The sequence below is a fragment of the Rhinolophus sinicus genome, linkage group LG06 (genome assembly GCF_036562045.2).
Source record: "Rhinolophus sinicus isolate RSC01 linkage group LG06, ASM3656204v1, whole genome shotgun sequence".
Taxonomy (NCBI): domain Eukaryota; kingdom Metazoa; phylum Chordata; class Mammalia; order Chiroptera; family Rhinolophidae; genus Rhinolophus; species Rhinolophus sinicus.
Genome location: NC_133756.1, coordinates 32,228,434 through 32,249,351, shown reverse-complemented (window position 1 = coordinate 32,249,351; position 20,918 = coordinate 32,228,434). Strand labels below are relative to the sequence as shown.

At 40.9% G+C, this 20,918-nt stretch overlaps 1 protein-coding gene across 2 annotated transcripts in view; it reads left to right on the top strand.

Moving 5' to 3' along the window:
* The first annotated feature begins 231 nt into the window (after nucleotides 1-231).
* The window catches only part of JAK1 (Janus kinase 1), a 123,712-nt gene continuing 103,025 nt past the window's right edge, over nucleotides 232-20,918 (top strand). The window contains exon 1 of one of the 2 annotated variants that reach the window (XM_019731635.2): nucleotides 232-474. The gene's annotated coding sequence lies outside the window, so the exon portion shown is untranslated. Of the gene's footprint in view, nucleotides 475-866; nucleotides 900-20,918 lie in introns of those variants that run through there. The other variant, XM_074334860.1, reaches the window with a different exon arrangement.

The following is a 20,918-nucleotide window of genomic DNA, read 5'->3' as shown; positions in this document are numbered from 1 at the left end:
TTGGGAGTGGTCCACCTATGGCCCAAACCTGACGATTTCACATTCCGCGCTGGCGGACCTCTCATCTCTAGATTAGTGTTTCTAGAAGACGAGGTAAAAACCCTCGAGCTAGGGGTTGGGGCGCGAGCGAAGCCGGATGGGGGCGGGGCGGGAAGGCTGTCAGCGCCGGGTCCTGCGCATTGGCGGTGCTACCGCGGCCCCCGCCCCCCCGTTCCGGGGCTGCTGACATCAGTAAGAGGCGGAGCCGGTCGCGGGGTGGGAGGCGGGTGCGTCGCCGAGCGCAGGCCGCCGCGGCCTCGGAGTAGCCAGGAGCCGCAGACAGCGCGGGCCTGCGCCCCAGCCTCAGTCGCCCACCCTGCGCCCCTTCCTCCGCCCCGGGCGCGCGCACGCCGGGGCCCTGAGGGGCTGGCCGCTGAGCGAGCAGGCCTCCCGATCGGGACCCGCGCCGCCCGGGCTCAGGCGCACACGGAAGTGGTGAGTGTCACGGAGGGGAGGTGGAGAAGCCTTCTGCGGCTGCCGGCGACAGGGCGAGGGTCGCGGATCCCGGCGCTGGCTGGAGACGCGGCCGCCGCTCTTGGTCCTTGCGCGTCGGGCACCCGGGAGGGCTCCGCGAGCGCGGCGCTGGACTGGGGGGCCCGAGTGGGGTGCGGACGTGCGAGTGCGGGCGGGGGATTTCCAGCCGAGCGGAATCGGCGGGTGGCGGGGAGGTCGCGGGGCGGGGGCCCAAGGCGGGGAGGGGAAAGGTTAAGGCTCGCCGCCCCCTCCCCCAGAGCGCACACCAAGTTTTCATAAACAAGCCTGGGACGCTGACATCCTGTTTATACCAGCCTGAGATACAGGCGCGGGCTTGAAGTCTGACGTCCCTCGCTGTTGCAGAGAACTTGACCGCCAGCTCTCGGGTAGAAGTGCCGGGGGGCGGGAGGAGTTTTCTTCTGGCCTCAGAACGGAGACTGAGGGTCTTAGTGGTTTTCCTCCTTTGATATATATGTCAGCGAGGGAAAGTTTCTAGGATTTGGGGCGGTGTTTGCGGCGTGGGGTGGTGCGTCTGTGTACTCTGGAAATGCCCCCTCTTCTTTTAGGTTCTGCTGGGACCCAGGCCCTAGGCAGCCAGAGATAAGGGCGACAGAAGCACCCTGAGCTAGAGGGCCAGGGAAGAGGAACACACAGGGAGAGCCACCCGGGGAATTGCGAATCCGACTGTAAAGGGACCGAAACGGCTGGTCTCTGGCCCCCCCTGTCTAATTCCTCAGACCCCATCCGCATGCGGTCGTCGATCATCAAAGCGAAATGTGGCTTTAGCAGGAGTAGTAAACTCCCCTCTCAGGTCACTCTCCAAGGTTCCAGGGATGTGGGCTCCTTGGATGTGTGTTTACCAAGGAATTTCTCTAGGGAGACTAGATAAACGGTGTGATTATTGCCAGGTGTTTTTGCACATTTTTTTGATTGTATGTTTTCTGTGAATTCCTGTGTGTCCTTGGGGAAGAAGATCCTCGTCTGCCACTTAATACATAGCTATGAGCTGTCTTCTGCCCCTGGTTGGATACATGCTATTAACATTTTCTCTTCCCTTTCTCCCTCCCTCCCTGCCTCCCTCCTTTCTTCTCTCTCTTGTCATAGTTTTTTTCCTCTCAGTGGCAGGAGTTTATAGCTGTATAAAATGGTCATTCTTTCAGGGAGGAAAGTATTAAAAACCTTGGAGAGTTAAGTGATGAGTATAATGCAGAAACAATTAGATGTGATCATGGAGTCTGTTGGCTATTTTTTAAGAAAAGGATTTGAGTTAATGGATATATGCACAGTGGAAAATTTTTAAATCTTTTTTAAAAAAGATTTTTATTAAAATATAGCTAACATACAATGTTAAATATCATTCCAAGTGTACATCATAGTTATTCAATAGTACCCACCTGGCAGTATGCATAGGTATTACTATATTATTGATTATATTCCCTATGCTAACTGAGTAATCACCATAAGTCCAGCAACCATCTGACATCGTACCATGTCATCACAATATTATTGACTATATTCCCCATGCTGTATATTACATCCCCATGACTTACTTGCTTTATACCTGGAACTTTGAACCTCTTATGCCCCTTTATCTTTTCCCTCTTTTTAAATTTGTCAATTGCAGTTGACATTCAATATTATATTAATTTCAGGTGTACAGTATAGTGATTAGACATTTACACAGCAATAAATTTTTAAACAAGCATTTTAAATTGATTAAAGCTTTGTTCTTTGTTTCCAAAACACCTGTGTTGTTTTTTGCTTTTGTTTTGGTGATTCTGACGTTTTCCAAGACTGGAGAGTTGTTTCACTGAAGGAACAGTGTGTTCTTTTGTACTTTGTGGTGAAGGTTAATGGAGACCACGAGGGTACCTGAGACTTTGGGTCCAATATGCTTTGCAGTAGAGAGAAAGTCTTCTCTATGTATAGATCAAGGTCACGTTTAAAGACATAAGTACATCACACCTGAGTGTGGACATTATGAATAGGAATAATCATAACCTCTTTTTAATTCTACACATCATATTAACTCAGTACTTTTACTATATTTTAGTTTCTCTTAAAATAGCTGCAAAAATGTATTTTTTAGTACTAGGATTGCAGTGTGACACTACATTAAGTAAAAACCAGTTTAAGTAGTTATCCTATTCTACAATAAATTACTACCACTGGGAAATGATAATAGAGGGTGAATAAATTATATAATACATACATAGATAAAATATTCAAACATTTCTCAAAATATAACTATGTTTCAATTTGCTGTAATTTAGGCAGTCTAATATCAGTTTGGCTGATGTTATACTGTAATTATCTCTTTCTGATCATTTGATGTCCATATTTACAGATTTAAGGTGTTAAAAGGAGTTAGGTTGCAAAATCTTTTCTAAATTTGCTAAAAAGCTGGTGAAAATAAGGAATTTTGAGGGTGGAGTTGCTTTTGCAGGAATTGAAACTCAGATTAAATGGCGTGAAGAAGCTTAAACTGAGTGTCTATATAGAATTGTGAGGTTTGTTACTTTAGATTCTGGGTTCACAAACACTAGTGGTTCAGACCGCAAATTCTAGTAATGTTCCAAAGTTATCGCTGAGTTTCTTCTGAATAGCTTTAAGTAATACTTATTTGGATAGAAACCCAGCTGAAGCAAATACTGAGAACATGTATAGGTTTATACTCATTTTTATAGAGGGAACAGTAAGGTATAACTGCATTAATAAGGTTTATTAGCAAAGACCAACATCTTTTTACTAACTCCTCTGTGTTTTTTCCTCCTAAATACACACATATCATTTTGTGTATCTTTATTATGTATGTCCTTACTATGTTCTAAGGAGATTATAAGCTTTTAGATTTATCACCTGAAATAAGAATATTTGTACAAGGAGATTTTCTTGTCCTGTCTACATTTAAAATAATTTTTTTGAAGTGGATAGGGAATTGGTTAATTAACTGAATCAGGGAATTGGTTAATTAACTGAATCTCGCTGAGCAAGCAGCATGTGATACTCTGTGATTTATGTGGCTCAATGATATATGGAGCCTTGTCATAGAGTAGAGGTGCCAAAAGGAATGTCTCAGATTATTTTAGAGCAGTGTTTTTCCACGAGATATGATTTTTGTGTCCAAGGAGATGTTTGTCGTTTTTGGAGACGTATTTCATTGTTATAACTTAGAGAGAGGATGTGGGAGGAGGCCGTGTTAATTGTATATAGGGAGTAGAGGCCAAGCGTGCTGCCTAACATCCTATAATGTGTGGGGCAGCCCCCAACAACAAACAGTTATGTGGCTCAAAGTGTCAGTAGTTCTGGGGTTGAGAAATCCTGTTTTGGAAAGCCAGGTGGGGAACAAGAAGATCCAGGCTTCTGTCATGGCCAATTATTTCACTTCAGCTCCTGTTTTCCTTTTCTGGAAAATGGAACTAAAAATATCCACCTTGGCCATCTCACAGAGTTGTTGGGGGAAAATCAGGTAAATAATGCATGGAAACTGAGCGCTGCACAAATTATAACTATTATGAAGACACGATTTTTTAAATAAATGAGTTGTTAGATATACTGGGAGTTGAGGAGGAACGAGGTTAAAGCAATATGTTCAGTGAAGAGATTGGATGGCCTGGTATTATTGAATTCTTTGTTATTCCTTTTTGGGGGGTGAAGGATTTTTGTCTCTCTCTCTCTCTTTTTTTTAAGGAGGGCGCAGCTCACCGTGGCCCATGCAGGGATCGAACTGGCAACCTTGGTGTTATCAGCACCACACTCTAACCAACTGAGATACCTGGCTACCCTGTGAAGGATTTTCTTAAATGTAGTTTTCTTATGATTAGAACATAAACTTTTTTAGTGCTATAATTTCTTTAAACATAAAGGTGATTTTCTCATAATGATGGAAAACTCAGGGTAGAAAAATTAGAAAACAGAGGAAAGTAGAAAGTAGAGAAAAGTCATCCATGGTCTCTATTTCCTTTCCCATTAAAGAAAATCAAGTTCTTACCAATTTTTCTAGTAGAGTTAATGATGGAAAAGGGGGGAGCATTTGGTGACTAAGGAAGGTGCTGTTTGTTTCTATGCCCTTCATTTTCTCTTTTTTAATGCCTACAATATAAAGCTAAATTCCATTATATGAGATACTAGAGAAATTGGTTCATTGTTTTGATACTTTGTGGGTTAACCTCCAAGCCCTGTTCTTGTTCGGCATGTTGTTTCCTCTCTGCTTCTTGTTCTCCCCTGTACTCAGCTAGGTGTGCCCTATTGCTTCCTGTCTTGACAACCTTATGGTAACATGGGGTTTTAAACAGCTGCCATGTTGAAATAATTGGGTTTCAGGGGCAGGAAACTACTTCCTATGAATATTTTTCCCTCTGAAGTGCACCAGCTTTTTTTTTAGCAGTTCGAGGCAAGAAGAAAGCATAAAACATTAAGTTCATTTCCATGACATATTTACTTCTAAGGTTTTATGATCTGTGATTCTTAACAGCTGGCAGTTGCCACACAGTTTTCCTTGGTGCTCTGCGAGTAAATTGCCCATTTCCCAAAGCAAGACCTGCTTTAGTAGCAAAACAAAAATTTCTTTAAGTCTACTTCCGCCGAAAGACAGAGCTGGTCTCTGTTGGGATAGTTTTTAATCTGTGGTATCTGAATTTACTTAACAGTAATATTCACACAGCACTTTGTGCATTCATTTATTCATTCAGTAAATATGTGTTGAGCTGCTGCTATGACTCTCAGAACAAAACAGGCAAAAATTCTTGCCCTTACAGCGTTTACAATCTAGTGGAAGACCCCGCTCAGTCAGTTTTTCGGTTGCAGATTATACACATACGAGTAAGTAATCCTACTTTGTGATTGTAGAACATTTTCTAGAAACCTTCATGACACTCTTTTCAAATCTGAGGACTAAGAAGTAACTTCCCCCTTTCCCCCTTTTTTCTATTCCAGATTAATTAACTCATTCTTTGTATGTACAAACATCTCTTCGGGTACCTACTAAGTTCCTGGCAGGCGGATAAGAAAGTTGACATAATAAGCCTGTTGTGTGCAGCCATCACACGGTGGGGATGATGATGTAGTTGCAATTAAGAGAGCTGGGACCCCTAAAGAGAGCTAAGTCGTACTGGGGGCAAGTGGTGGGTGGAGGTCGGGGTGGAGTAAGAATCTGCTGTCAGGATTGCAATGGGAACAAGCTCAAAGAAGAGATTTTCTGCAGAATGAAAGCTAGTGAGGAATCTTTGCTCCACGAAAGGTACTTGAACTCTTCAAGGAAAGAGTTACTTAACAGGATTTGGGAGAGGATGCTGCCTCTGTGAAACCTGAAAAAAGGAAACCTCACACACTGTTGATGGGAATGTAAATTGGTGCAGCCATTGTGGAAAACAGTATGGAGGTTCCTGAAAAAATTAAGAATGGAATTACCATATGACCCAGCAATCCCTCTCTTGGATATCTACCCCCAAAATCTGAAAACATTTATCCGTAAAGATGTACGTCCTCTGATGTTCATTGCAGCATTATTTACAGTGGCCAAGACATGGAAACAACGACAGTGTTCTTTGATAGATGATTGGATAAAGAAGATGGGGTACAAATACACAATGGAATACTACTGTGCCATAAGAAAAGATGAAATAGTGCCATTTGCAACATCATGAATGGAACTTGAGATTGTTATGCTGAGCTAAATAAGTCAGACAGAAAAATCAAGAACCATATGACTTCACTGATATGTGGGATATAAAACTGAAAGCAACAAAGGAACAAGACAAACAAAAACTCTTAGACACAACAGTTTAGAGGGTAAAGGAAGAGGCGGGCTGGTAGAAGAGGGTAAAGGGTCAAATACATGGTGATGGGAGGAGAACTGACTCTGGGTGGTGAGCACACAATGTGACATATAGATGATGTAATACAGAATTGTACATTTGAAACATAATTTTACTAACCATTGTCATCCCAATAAATTTAATTTAAAAAAAAATAAAGAGCTGTGGTTATCTGCAAGGAAGGCAATAATAACTTGAACCCAGCTGGGGGGGACTAAATCAGATCAACTTATACCTCTGGATAGGAAACAGACTGATTTATTTTATTTCAGCCTTGTTTTCTATAATCTGTGTTTTTAGAGGCTCTGGAGCCAAACTGCTTGGTTTGATCACGCCTATGAGCATGTGGGCAAGTTATACCTGCTTCCTTATCCATCCATTGAACATAAATGTGGTGCTTACCTCTAAGATTGTTTTGAGGATTGAATGACTACACCTAACGATTTTGGAATAGTGCAAGGCACATAGTACAAGCTAAAAATTTGTTAGCTATTTTTTTTTTTTGGCGGGGAGGAACTGGTGAATATGCTATGTTTTGAAAGCAAAATAAAGAGCTCAAAATTGTATTCCGAATGCTTTTTAAGATTGTAGGGAAGTACAGCCCACTAAATGCAAAACAGAGTAGCCGCTATAGTCTATATTAGAAAGGCTTCAAGTAGAAATGGATAAATCAAAAAAAGTTGAGGCACTTAGGGAAGGCAGACCCAGAAGAGTTTATTATGTAGACAAGCACCAAAGGTGATAAACAAATTAGGTTTTACTCTATTTTTAAGGAAAGATGAGAAACAAGGGTGCCTTTAATTTAATTTTAAATGCCATCCAAAGTATATAATTTGGTAGGAATGTATTAGACTTCCTGGGAAAGTCAATATAAAGGTACTGTGTTGCACTCACTTAGTCAGTTTACTTAGTAAGTAGTGAGCTCTTGGCAAGGAGGTACAGGCATACCTGTTTGTAAAATGGTGTCTTCAGACTTGTGTGGAAATTAGAAATCTTATAAACCAGATTTGCTGCGTAAGGAATTACAAGAGTTTAAAAGAGGTCTTAAATATATATTCAGTTTCCCATGAATCCTGTTTTATCAGCTTCTATTTCCATAGATGTGTTTATTGTGCTTTCCTAAAGCACGATTTACCCCAAATATAAAATTGTACATAAAGTTGGTCCTTCCTACTAATCATATTTTAAGTGTATCCTTAGTTCCTTCTGTGATGCTTATGTTGCATTTATTCATATTCTCAAGAACGGTAGTTGCCGCGTGGTTGGGGGAGAGCTCTTGATGATATTGTCATGCCATGTGCTTTGACAGTGCAGGAGTTTGCTCGGTCTTTCCCTTGTCTTCCCACTTGAGAAGGAAAAAGACAGCGAAACTCCCTGATATGTCTTTGGGACGTGGGGCAGTAGGGAGGGAAGTCCAGTTCAAGTGGTGAACAGGCTGGCCTGAGGTATGAAAAAATCCTTAAGGTCTATTATTTTCAGGTACTTGGGGTAACTCAAACAAGATCAAATATATAAAGCAGAAATAGATAAGAACAATTTGTAACTAATGCAACTCTTGTTTTTAATGGTGTTTTAAAGCGCTTACGGGTATTTTTACTGACAACAATTAATTCAGTTAAGTATGGTTTTATCTGTAGGCTTATTTGCAGTTAATTTGCTCAGATTATAGAAAGGTGGTAATTTATAGCAATGTTTTTAGATTAGTAGAATTAAAAATAATTTTATGTTACAGTAAGATAAAAGACAAAAGAAGAAAATCAATGAGAAAACAATCTGCCAAAATGTGTATTTTCCTAGTGAAAAATCTTGTTATTAAGCACACACAGGCAGACAGACGTGATTCACATCCTAAAGATATGATCTTTGGCCAGGTACACCTGCAAACCCATTTTAGGACTGACTCACAAAACACACACTTAAAAAAGTAAGATGAATTATGCCTCAATTTAAAATCGGACTGATTTTGTTCAGTTAAAGCCATTCTGTAAAACTTTATGCAGGACTGTTAGTCACTGTCTATCAGTTATCTAATTGGGAAAATCATTGGATGTATGTTGGTGACTCCAAAGAATCCCATCTTTGTAGTCGTTTAGAATGACCGTTCACTCAGGGTGGTGAGATGTCGGAGGGGGAGGTCAGAGGAAACCCCACTTGTCTGCACATAAACTGTAAGCCCACTTGATTTATATTTAGGAAGTAGGCCACTTGTGATACACAGACTGACAGAGATAAACACACTCAGGTTTTTCATGTTTATTCCTTTATTTAACAGTTATCTGTAGATCACTTATTATGTGAGCACAAGACAAGCCTGATTCTTGCCCTCAGGAAGCTTCCTTGCTAGTGGAAAACACAATAATTCAACAATTACACAACTGTTTGTTACAATTATGCTGAGCACCAGGAGAGATGTCTTAGTTTGCCATAAAGCAGAGGTGGGGGTGTAAGAAGGGAGAGGGGTCTCTGTGGTACAATTTTTTACATTGAAATCTGAAGGGTGAAAGTTAGCCAGGCTGAGAGGGTGAAGAAGTTTTCCAGCCAGGGGATACAGCATGTGCAAAGGGCCTGAGGTGGAACTAGCACTCTGCGATGGAGCAGAGAGGACAGATGCCAGCTGCTGCGGTGGGGGGGCACTACATCAAGCACGGCCTTATGGGCCATATTACTTTGGGCTTTATCGTAATATAGCAGGGGAAATTGAGGCTTTAAAACAGCATGAGATGATGGGATTTGAGTCACTGTATGAAAACAAGGATTCCACCCCCATCGCTACTGCCCCTGGAAGCACCTTTCCTCTCTCTTTGCCCAGCTTGGCTACCAAATGCCTTGAAAGTGTTCTGCCTCCCACTCACTCATTCTTTAACCCTTTGCAGCCTGACTGCCACCTCCACACTCTTGAGATTGCTTCTTTGAGTGACCTTCTTGCTGTCACTTTTTGACATCTTTTTTTTCTGCACTTGTTATCTAAAACATTTGAGAACTGCTAAATACTCTCTTCCTGAAAGATGTCCTGAAACCCCACTGCTGTCTGGCTCGAAAGACACAATACTTCTTCCTTTCTCTGTCTTTGCTTTCTTCTCCTTGGTGTCTTTCTCTCGTCTCTCCCCTTCCCCCAGGGAAGACTTTCCTAAAGGTTTTGCGAATGGCAGATCTCATTTGTTCCTTAAAATGGTGCAGGTGACCTGCTTTCATTTGAGCTTCAGGGGTCCCTTTTCTTCATATTCCTCCTTCATCACTCTCTGCCTTCCCAAATACTGGTTGAGCAGCTCCAGGCTTTGAGCAGCTCAAAGCCCTGGAGACACTGGGGGAATAACAGGCAAGACCCCTGTCCGAAGGAGCCAACATTTTAAGATGTTAAACATGTTGATAAACAGGGTAATTTCAGGTGGTGATAAGTGCAATAGAGAAAACTAGTAAGGGACCAGGTGGAGAATGCTTAGGTGGGTGGGGGAGGGGCTACATCTGAGGAAGGGACATTGGAGCTCAGATCAGAATGAGTGGTGAGTAGGAGCCAGGCCAGGCCATGATCTGGGGAGGAAGAGTGTGCCAGGCAGGGGGAATAGCAGGTGCCTCAGCCCTGCTGGGGTGGGAGTGGGGAGGCAGGCGGGGATTTCATGCTGGGCTCCTTCACCTAGATGTCTTGTTGACACCTCACCTTTAACTGCTCCAGAATTGACGTCATCTCGTTTTCTGACCCAGCCATACCAATGGATGGTTTCTGTTACCTCTTAGTGCTGTCCTCCACCCTGAAAACCTTAGACCCATGATCAGAAAACGTCTTCTGTAAAGGGCGAGACTGTAAATATTTTTAGCTTTCAGGACCATGCCACCTCTGTCACCTTTATGCAGTTCTGCTGTTGTAGAACTAAAACAAACAGACGCTATGTAAACCAATGGGTGCGGCTTTGTTCTGATAACACTTTCTGTATGGACACTGAAATCGGAATTTTGAGTTGTCACAAAATACTCAGTTTCCCATCCATTTAAGAGTGTAAAAATTTGTAGCGCTCCTTGGCTGTACAAAATAGGCAGCAGGCCAGATTTGGCGCTTGGCCAAAGTTCGCCGACTGGTACCTCATCTCGATCTCGCCCTTTCCTTGGTCCAACCCACAGGGATGGCTGGCCAAGCCCTCTGCGGGCTCCCTCCCGGGATATTGCACTTTTGCTTTCTCACCATTCCCTGCCACTGACCTAGCTTGCTTTTACCTGGGTGATTGCCGTAATCTCCAGTCTAGTCTCCCTGCTTCCTGCCTTTTCCCTCCACACATTGAATAATCTTCCTGCAGTTTGACCCCGGTCATAGAATTTCCTGGCCACCAGCCTTTGGAAGCTTCTCTTGCACAGAAAACAGTCCGAACTCCACCTTAGTGTGGTATTCAAGGCTCCTTGTGATAAGACCTCAACTTTTCAGCTTATTCTCCCATTTCTGGCCTCCTACACTATGCCCAAATCAGTCACTGTTTTATTTTCGACCCTCAGACATTTCTCGTTTTCTACATTCTTCTGCTTCTCCTTGTTCTTCTTCTTTAACACACTTTGCTCATACCTCATGCTCTCTAGCTGTCAAAATTCTATAACTTTCATGGCCCCTTCATATGTCCCTGACCTTTCCCCCGACTCCCAACCGGAGGGAATGTCTACCCATAGCACTTGGGTGCTTTGCGGCCGGCGCGCTCTTCTGGGGCATCGTGCTCTGCCTGTGCTGTGGTTCTTTTGCAGACTTACCTCCTCTATGAAATCCCAGGGTCCTCGAGGACAAGACCTGTCTTATTCATTGTAATGTCTCCTTTCACAGTAGGCACCTGGCTGTTTATTGACTAAATGCTCAACCCTGTGTCGATATGTGCAATTCGTAGAGGTTCAAAAAGTGGGAATGTTTTCCTAAAGGGAGTTTGGTCAAACTAAATTCTTACATAAACTGGTACAGTGTGCGAAAGAGCACCACGTATTTTGGAAGGCTTTGGTGATGTTCTTGGTCCTGTCATTGGCTTCGATGCATAAGTTCAGGCAAATTATTGATGCTTCTCTTCAGGAATTTCTGTGCTTCCTTTTATAAACAAAGAACAAAGAGTGCTCTGTGATTTGTCATGATTCCTGGCCAGAAAGCTTAGAGCCAATTTATTTGCTTGTTTAGATTGCCGTCTATTTTCCTTATGATAATCTCCCTGCCTCAGTCTCCCACCTGATCACTTGTCACATGTACTAAGTTCTCCTTTTAGTGAGTGGTTCTGTTGTATGTATCTTTTATATTTATATAGGTTGTCTCAACTTTTTTTGGGGGTGGGGAAGTGACAGAAATATGAATAATAAATCCTGGCCCCTTGGTTTACCCAACTTAAGGGGGAAACCAAGATGGTAGAAGATAACTATCTTGGAAGAAACAGGCAAAAAGGCTGTGGGGCCATATGGGACTCATGATATGGGTCTGGTGGAAAATGAGGAAAGTGCTTTATAAGTGTCTTGTAATCTTTTTGGTTAACAGGTACTTGGGGTAGGTCATGTTTCCCAGGTTTGTGGGGTGTGAAGCACACCTTCCCAAATGGAAAGAAATAGCAAGAGGATGAGACTCAAGATTAGTAAGCTTTTACTTTGTGTCAGCTGTTGGTGCTTTGCATTTGCTACTTAATAGCAGGAGAGTTACATCTTAATGGCATCATTTCCTCCATGAGCAAACAAAGCTAACAAAAGGCAGAACTGGAATTCAAATTTGAAGCTCTCTGGCATTAAAACAAAAACCTCCTTTACTCTCTTATCCCCTAGCTTTACTGAGGTATAATTGGAAAACCTTTCTATTCTTAAACAAAACCCTTTCTACTGTCCTTTTTGCTGACGTTGGCCTTTAAAATGAAAACCTATGGAACTTGTTTCTATCCTGTTTTCCAACGCCTGTTTCTGAAGCGGTTTTAGGCTCTTGGAGAATTGTCTCTATGCATCTATATTGTATTTGGTATTGTTAAGGGGCAGCTGGGAAGCGATAGGTGGTAAAACGGGCAGTTGGGTTTGTTTAGCTGTCTTAAAGAGAATTTAGTATTTTCTTGTGAAATATTTTTGACATTTTAAATCAAACTTGACTTACTGTTACTTTATATTACATACAGTATATAAACTGGTTATTACATAACATGTCCCATGTTTACCTGTTTGGGTCTGAGTATGCCAGATGTGTTATGAAAAGCATGTTGACCTTGGAACCAGGAAGAGATGGATCCGAGGCTGTCCTCAGCCACTTACCAGCTGTGATGTTGGACTTATAAGTGATCCACAGTTTTTCTCAGCTGTAGAATAGATTTAATAGAACCTATCACAAAGGTGGTTTGTGAAGGGTAAATAAGGTAGAACATATGGAATCGTTTCAGACAGTGCCCGGGATTCAGCAGCATTTAATAAATGTTAGTTACCCACTTCCACCCCAAATACTGAACATTGCCAGGGAATCTGTAAATGATTATGTAGTGTTTACATGTTCATAAGTGGGAACTTTATAAATAGATGTTACTCGAGTTATGAACTTCTGATGCGGGTAGCTCCCTTATGCAAATGGATGGGTTCCCAGAACTAGGAAAGCATCAGTCTGATAGTGGTTCAGACCCCGAAATCTGGAACCTGAGTCTGTGGTTTATCCCACTTTAGTTTACTAGCTGAGTGATCCTGGACAAGTTATTCAACTTCTTTGTGCCTCAGTTTCCTCATCTGTAAAATGAGGATAATAGTAGCATGTACCTATAGGGTTGTAAGAATTAAATGAGCGTGTGTGTGTGTGTGTAGGTAGGGTTTGCCACTCTTCTTACTTACCCCTCCTGTCTGCTCTTCCTTGTTTAGCCAGCCCGTAAGTCATCTGGAAGTTCCCTGGAATTCCCCCCATACCTTCTCTCAGGAGAATACTCTGTGCATCACATACCCTCTGTACGTCTTTTCCCTCTGTTTGCATTCCCTCCCTAGTTACTTCATTTTGCTTCAAGCTGTCTTTTTCTCATGTGTAATATATTCTCGAGTCCCCTTCCTTGTACTTTCTTGCCTTGACAGTTAAAATCTGTTTTTGTTTTATGTGGAAACTGAACATTTTCTAGTCATGACTGAAAAACCCACCTACGTGTTAAGGATACTTTTCTACCAAGAAAGACGAAAGCCATATAGTTTCAAGCAAATGAATAAAATAAAATACTTTATTGTTTATTGAATGCATACTCTGTGCCAGACATTCAGATCAGTAAAATGAGACGGAGAATGATTGCAAACCATGTTTAAAGGCACCTAGCTTTTAAGTGGGAGAACCTGGATTTGATTGAAACCAGGCCTACCTGGCCCTTGGTCTCAAAATCCCTGAGCTTAGTTGCCTAAAAGCCAACAAGCACCTCCTCAGCACTCCGTCTGCACCCCTTAATCACCTACAGTCTGCTTTCCCTCAAGCTCTAGCTTTCCAGATAACAAGATCACTCCTGGTTCTCTGGCTGCAGTCAAGTTTTCTGCTCTTTTGGCAGGGTAGGTACAAAGGGTTTCAGATGCTTCATCTGTTAAATTGGTCTTTTGTGTTTTGGTTTGGAAACTTCACCACATTTGTAACTGTGTCTTGGGAGAAAATGTGCTCCAAATTTCAACAACTAACTAGGAATGAATTTTTAAAAAGGTAAGACTATTTATAGAGACTACCACTGTGTTTGTTTGTGTGTTACCTGCAGTGATAAGCTTTATATAAAAGCTTATGTGTCATGCCAGAATCAGGCACATTCTGAAATGTGTACACATCATTGCACTTATTTGCTTAGCTGTCTGTCCTCATTTGTAGCTGACCTTTGTATCCTGAACCACTATCATTGTGTTTGGCACATAGTATAGAACCCCACAAAGAGATGTATTTAGTACTCTTCAAAAATCAATGGTTCTTCATAGTTTTCTGTATGCCTGATATATTTCAATTAAAAAAAAATCAATGGAGTAAGGGTCAGGCAACATTGAAGGAGGAATGTTGCCCCACAATTACCAATCAGATGTAAAGACTGCTTATGCTAGGCAGAATTGAGACATTTAAAGGTATTTGGGAGCCAGGCACTTAGGAGAATATTGCTTTGATTATTGGGAGGCAAGGAAAGCAGTCAAACGAGTTCCTTCCTGGCTTGGAGTCTTGTTTACTTTTCTCAGGTTAGAACCGATAGCCCTGTTGGTTTCAAGAGATCCTGGAAACAGGTTTGCCATGAAGCTCAGCATATTTGGTTCCAAGTGTATAGACATTTTTCTAGTAAATGCTGTTTAAGGCTTTGTGGCACACAATGGTCATAAATCTTATAATAATTTTAAAAGTTGGAAGAAATCGAAGTTGCTCTGGGTCACTTCCTTCCCTGATTTTGCAACAGAGAAAACTAAGAATCAGAGCACTTCAGTGACTTGCCCAAGATCTGGCCACCACTTTCGTGGTTTTTTTTTTTTTTTTATGCAGCATCAGGCTGGCTTTGTGATTGAGTAAACAAATGATACAGAAGGTAGCCACATGTGGAACTTAGCAGACTAAATACCCATTTGTTCAATAGTTCTGAGAACTAGCAGATGTATTTGTGGGTAGGAGATTGAGAGATGGTTTAAGAGAAACGAGGGTGATGCAGGGTCCAGCCACTGCCATGGACAGATATTATGAAGGGCAGTGTCTCGTGGGAGAAGAGCGACCACGCTGCTGTCTGTGGCCCTTGCCTCACTGCAGGTTCCAGAGGGTAGGGACCAAGTCCATCTTGTGTATCCTGATATTCCTAGTTCAGCCTCAGGCCTGCTATCAAGGAGATAGATGGTCAGTAAAAGAGCACTGAACACATGAACGCCAAGCGTAAGACACTTGACTGCGGGCGGATTTTGGGGAAGGCCTGTTTATGTGACTGACATTGTATTTTTATGTTGTTTCTTTTACCACGAGAAAAGCCACTTTACAGAGCACCCCTCGTCTAATTAGATCTTTTTTTTTTTTGAGTTTTATTTTTTTATATGCATTTCCGGTATACAAAACAATGTAATAGACATTTATACCCCTCACTAAGTGGTAAATCCTCCAATCTACTACCCCTCTGATATCGTGTATATCTGTTACAGTTCCATTGACTGTATTCCCTATGCTGTACTTTACATCCTGTGACTATATATATATATAATTATAGTTGACATTCAATATTATTCAACTTCAGTTTCAAGTATATAGTGCAGTGGTCAGGCATCTACACAGCCTATAAGGTCCAGTGCCCATCTGGCACTTTACATAATCTTGACCATGTTATTGATTATATTCCCCAAACTGTATTTCATATCCCCGTGGCTGCATTGTGACTACTAATTTGTACTTTTAATCCCTTCACCTTTCCCCCCATTCCACCCCCCTCCCATCTAGCAACCATCAGGTTTTTTCTCCCTGTATCTCTGGGTCTTATTTCTGGATTGTTTGTTCGTAACCTAATGAGATCTTAGTGGAGATAACAATTGTATGAAGAACAGCAAAAACAAAGTTTTGAGAGCTCATTACAGATAAAGAGGTGCTCTCGTGTGTAACTTTCACTTGAGACTTAAGGCAGCTGATTTCAGAGAGGTGAAGCGATTTTGAGCTAGCCCCAAACCCTGTGCTGTCCCATGGTGCCCCGGGGCTGCCCTGCTGGTGACTGGGTTTGGGGAATGGCACCTCCCCTTGTTGCAGTCTGCTGCTCGCTGGCCCCTCTGCTGCCACCAGGTTCCACACAGCCTCCCAGACGCTTAGCCTTCAGGCCTGCTGCCTTCTGGTCAAGGCCCTGGCCGCACCCCTGAGTTAGAATGAGCTGTCCTTTTCTTGTTCTTGCAGCTCATCCTGCCCTCAGCACACTGTCACTTTGGGAACCAAGCCTGAGGAAGTACTTCAGTCAAAGTATTTATGTCTAAAACAGAGCGCCTCCAAGCAGACAGTCTGCTCACCCTGACTTCGGCCTCTGAGGAGAGAAAAGATTTCATGTCCTCTCTTCTTTTGACCGTTTTCTTAAGTCATTAAAAAGCTACAGGCTGCAAATTGAAAATGATCATAACCTTTCAATTTTATACACGAAAGATATATACTTTATGGGATCTCCACTGATCTGTATTATGTTTAGTTTTTGTAGACATTAGGCACTTGCATATTTAGTTGTTTCTCTAAAGAATTATTTTTGAATTAACTGTAGATAATTTATTGTCCAATCTATATTCAACAAAGTCATTCCAGTTTCATACAGAATACTGTTAATCATCCTTGCATTTCCTTCAGAGAAATTAGGATGTAAGCCTCAGGCAATCATTTGAAATTTGCTATAGCTCCTGAATTCTTCTTTTAAACTTTTATTTAGCATTTTAAAGAAATTAAATAATATGTTTGCATTTTAGAAAAAATAAAAATCCGAAGACCTGTCATTCAGACAGACATTTTTGTTAATATTTGGTGTTTATTATTTCAGACTTTGTTTCGTGCATATGTAGCCCTATAAATTAAAAAAAAAAAATTCAAGGAGATCGTAGAACATAATGCTGTTTTATAATGTGGCTTTTTCTTCCCTACCAAGTGACTTTTCACAGTTTTACCCCCATGAAGTAATAATAACTTTTGGCTCGGGTGACGTAACTTTTTATGGTACATAGTTTTCCATAATATGGATAAATGAAAGTTTATTTATTATAACCCTCTAATGTGGCACATACATGTTGTTTTTCCTACTACGGATGATGGGTTATAGACATCTTTGTGCCTCCATTTTGGGGGACTTGACAGCTTTGTTTCCTGAGGAGACTGTAAATGGTATTATCTGAAAGTTTTTCACATTTTAAGATTTTTGGATACTTATTTATGTCATGATTTTAAAAGCATGCACTATTTTAACAGAAACATGAAAATCTGTCCAGTTGGTTTTCTGGGACACTAAGTTCTGTAGGTTCCTTGGTGAATATATGGTCCTAGAGACGGCCGGAGATTTTCCACAGAGCACCATAAACATTCTGGGCAGCCAGATTCCAAGATTTACTCTGGAGGTGTGAGGTGGAAGCCGCCTTAGACAGCAGGAAGATAATCCTGTGGAAGGAGGCAAGCTTTATCATTTTGTGTTTACCAGGTGTGTTGCTGTGAGCCTTGAAAACGCTTCCAAGTAAAATGGAGTTTTCTTCCCTCCCTCCCCCTCCCCCTTATGATTAAACTGTTGGCTCCTTATCTTTCAGCATAAAGAAGACCAAAGCAATTTCAGAGGATGAAGCTTTTACTGATTAGTGGTTATAAAGATTTCACATGGATAGTATTCCCAGTGTTCTGAAGTTATTTTATTTGTCAGGTCTGCTTCAGAAATCAACAAGACAGGCTAGTTTATCTTTGCAAAGACTTGTGACAACAAGCTCATAACTCCACTCCCTGGGGAGCGCAGTTCACTTTTTGAGATTTTGCTTCAGGCATCTCTGTGCAGCTTTATGGTGTGGGCCTTTCAGATTCTAGATATGCAACTGGCTTGACATTAATCCCTAGCATGACAGCTCTTTAGATATCCTCTTAGCATAAGTCAGACAAACCACGCTCGACACAGTAATTACTTTTCCCTCTATTTGCTCCTTTCTCCGTGGCTCTTGGTTCATACAGGAGAGTCATTGTACCTGGGCAGTCATGAACATTTTTTGATTCGATCTGTGTTTAATAAAAGTCAGCCTTGTCAATAATTAGTGAAAACCCAACCAAGGGAACCTATAGTTAGTGGCGCATTGAATTGAAGAACTGGGAAAGGGCGAAGTTCTTCAAATAAGACACAGTTAAAAGATCTTATCTGTGTATTATCTTCCTGTTGTTTGCTTAATTGTTAGAATGTTCTATCCAAAGCCTCAGTTTCAGGGTCATATTTACATACTGTCTTCTATGTTATACTTCAGGTAATTTAGAAACATTTGTATTTCTAAATCAGTCTTATTTCTATATAAACCTTTTATTCATTGTGTATCTCTCTCTGTATAATTTATTATAGATATGGATTGATAATGATTTTTTAAAAATATTCTTTTTCTTCAGAAATGTGGTAGTATTCTGGCCTAACATAGTGATGTATTTACCAACTGGAAAAATTATTAAATTTGAAATTAAAGTCACCAAATTATGGAATTGTGTACTACTGTTCTAGTACAGATATATGACACTGCAGATAAAATTCCAGAAGGAGCTACGAAGAGCACGTTTTTGTTCAGGGACTTACTGCTCAATGAAATTGCTTTTTTATTTGGATGTCTACCATGTTTCCCCGAAAATAAGACCTAGCTGGACCATCAGCTCCAATGCATCTTTTGGAGCAAAAATTAATACAAGACCTGGTCTTATATAATAGACTGGGTCTTATATAATATAATATATAATTAATATAATGTAATATAAGACTGGGTCTTATATAATATAATAGATTTATTCTATTTTGATTAATTAAATTATTAAAAATTAAATTTTTATTAAGATAATTATTATATTAATTTTTGCTCCAAAAGACACATTAGAGCTGATGGTCTGGCTAGATCTTATTTTTGGGGAAACACGGTACTTCTTTTCTCTCTTCTTCCCTGATAACGCCATTTTCTAATCATCTTATTGCAAAAGATTATTTACAATTTCTGTGAAGTTCATTATTTAGAGATTTTGCCTGCATTTCCACAGTTAATTCTTAACGAAGGAAAAAAAATCATCAACATTACCCATAATTAACGTTTTTGGTGCTCAGTACGTATTTAACTTTTTTGATGCGCAGTAAGTGGAAATTATAGAACATCCTTTTGTTGGTGTAGATGTAGAAGGTTTGCTTTATTTAACACTTATTCTCAAAACCTAGAAAACCGAGAATATTAGAGGAAACACTGTGGAAGGAAGTGTGGTTATGGGTGAATGGCTGACTTACAGGATTTTATTTTTACTGAGACTTGAATATTTCGCTTTGAGAGTTTCAGCAGATAAGAGCATGAGTTCCAGTCACAGCCCCATGACTTCGAGCAAGTTACCAAATGCCTTGCCATTTTTACTTACAGAAATGGGGCTAGTTATACAGACTAGGATTAATTTGAATATTAAGTGAGATAACATGGCCAGAAAATATAGCCTGTGCCATGTGTTGTAAATGGTTTCCTTTCTCTTCTCTCCTTCCAGGGAAGTGGAAGAGGATTCCTGTATAATCTGTCGCTCAGCTCTAATGCTTCTCATTTTGTGGGTGGCAACTCTCCCTCTTACCAAGGCTTGCTTGGCAAGCGTTTTTAATTTGTTATCATTATTGTTAGTGTTGTTGATATTTTGTTTCACACAGTTACTATGTTCACATGGTTCGGAAAGCAGACTAATTAATATAACAGAACACAAATTGAGAAGGCTCTCTCCCATTCTGGTCGCTGTCAGCTTCTTGCTTTGTCCTCCTAAGTAACCACCTTTGTTAATTTCTTGTGTCCAGATCCAATTACAAGTATATATTCTTTTTCTGTTTTTGTACAAAAAGTACCATACTCTATATACTATTCTGCACTTTGCTTTCTTCATTTTATAGTATGCGTTCCTCTTTTTCCGTATTAGGACATAGAATATTTCCTTATTCGTGTGTGTGTGTGTGTGTGTGTGTGCGTGTGTGTATGTAACTATGTATGTGTGTATGTAAGTATGTGTGCATGCATGCATGCATGCATGTATGTATTAGAGATCCAGAGTGTTCCATTGTATAAGTGTTCCATGGTTTACTTAACCTGTACCCATATTCATGAACATTTGACTTGTTTCCACATTTTTGCTATTGCAAATAGTGCTTCTTTGTATAACCTTGTATATACAGGGTTGGATAAATTCCCAGAAGTGGGATTGATGGGTTAAAAGACAATTGCATTTATAATTTTTATTAATATTGTAAATTGCTCTCCATGGGGTTTGTACCCTTTGTATACATTGGCATATGTTTATTTTTTTGCGTTGCAGACAGCTCTCACCTCTTCCTCATACCTTCTTTTGAGATTACATCTTGTTAGTGTGGAGGGAGTTGTACAAGTGAAGGAAATCTCATGTTTCCTCAGTGCTGGGGCATGGGTGATAGTGAGACTAGGCATTCTGCCCATCCTGACTCGTCCTGGTCCCTGTCTTGGGATCTGAGGATGGGATGGCTGAGTGTACTGTGTGCCCGAGGCACCAGGGGGATCTGGAAGGGCAGCCTGGCTCTGCACATAAAGTACTGACTGCTGTCTCCCTTCCTTGGAAATTATTTTTTTAAAGAAGTTAGGTTCACAGCTTTTTGTGAAAATTATTCCTGTTTATCGAAGATTTAGAATCCAGAGAAAAGAATAAAAACCACTTGGAATCCCACAACCATTGTTAATATTTTGATGAATATCCTCTTACTCTTATGTGTGTATCTCCGACATAAATGGTGATCATACATTGCATGGTATTTTATCACCTTTCATGTATCAGTGCTTCATGAATCTCAGTCCATCTTTGTGTGTGCGTGTGTGTGTGTGTGTGTGTGTGTGTGTATTTTGTATAGAATTCTGTTGACTGGCTACATTCTGTGTTCTTAGATGAACATTTATTTAAGATTGTTTTGTTAGTCACTTTAAACGACCCTGTGATGAGAATCCTTGTGGCCG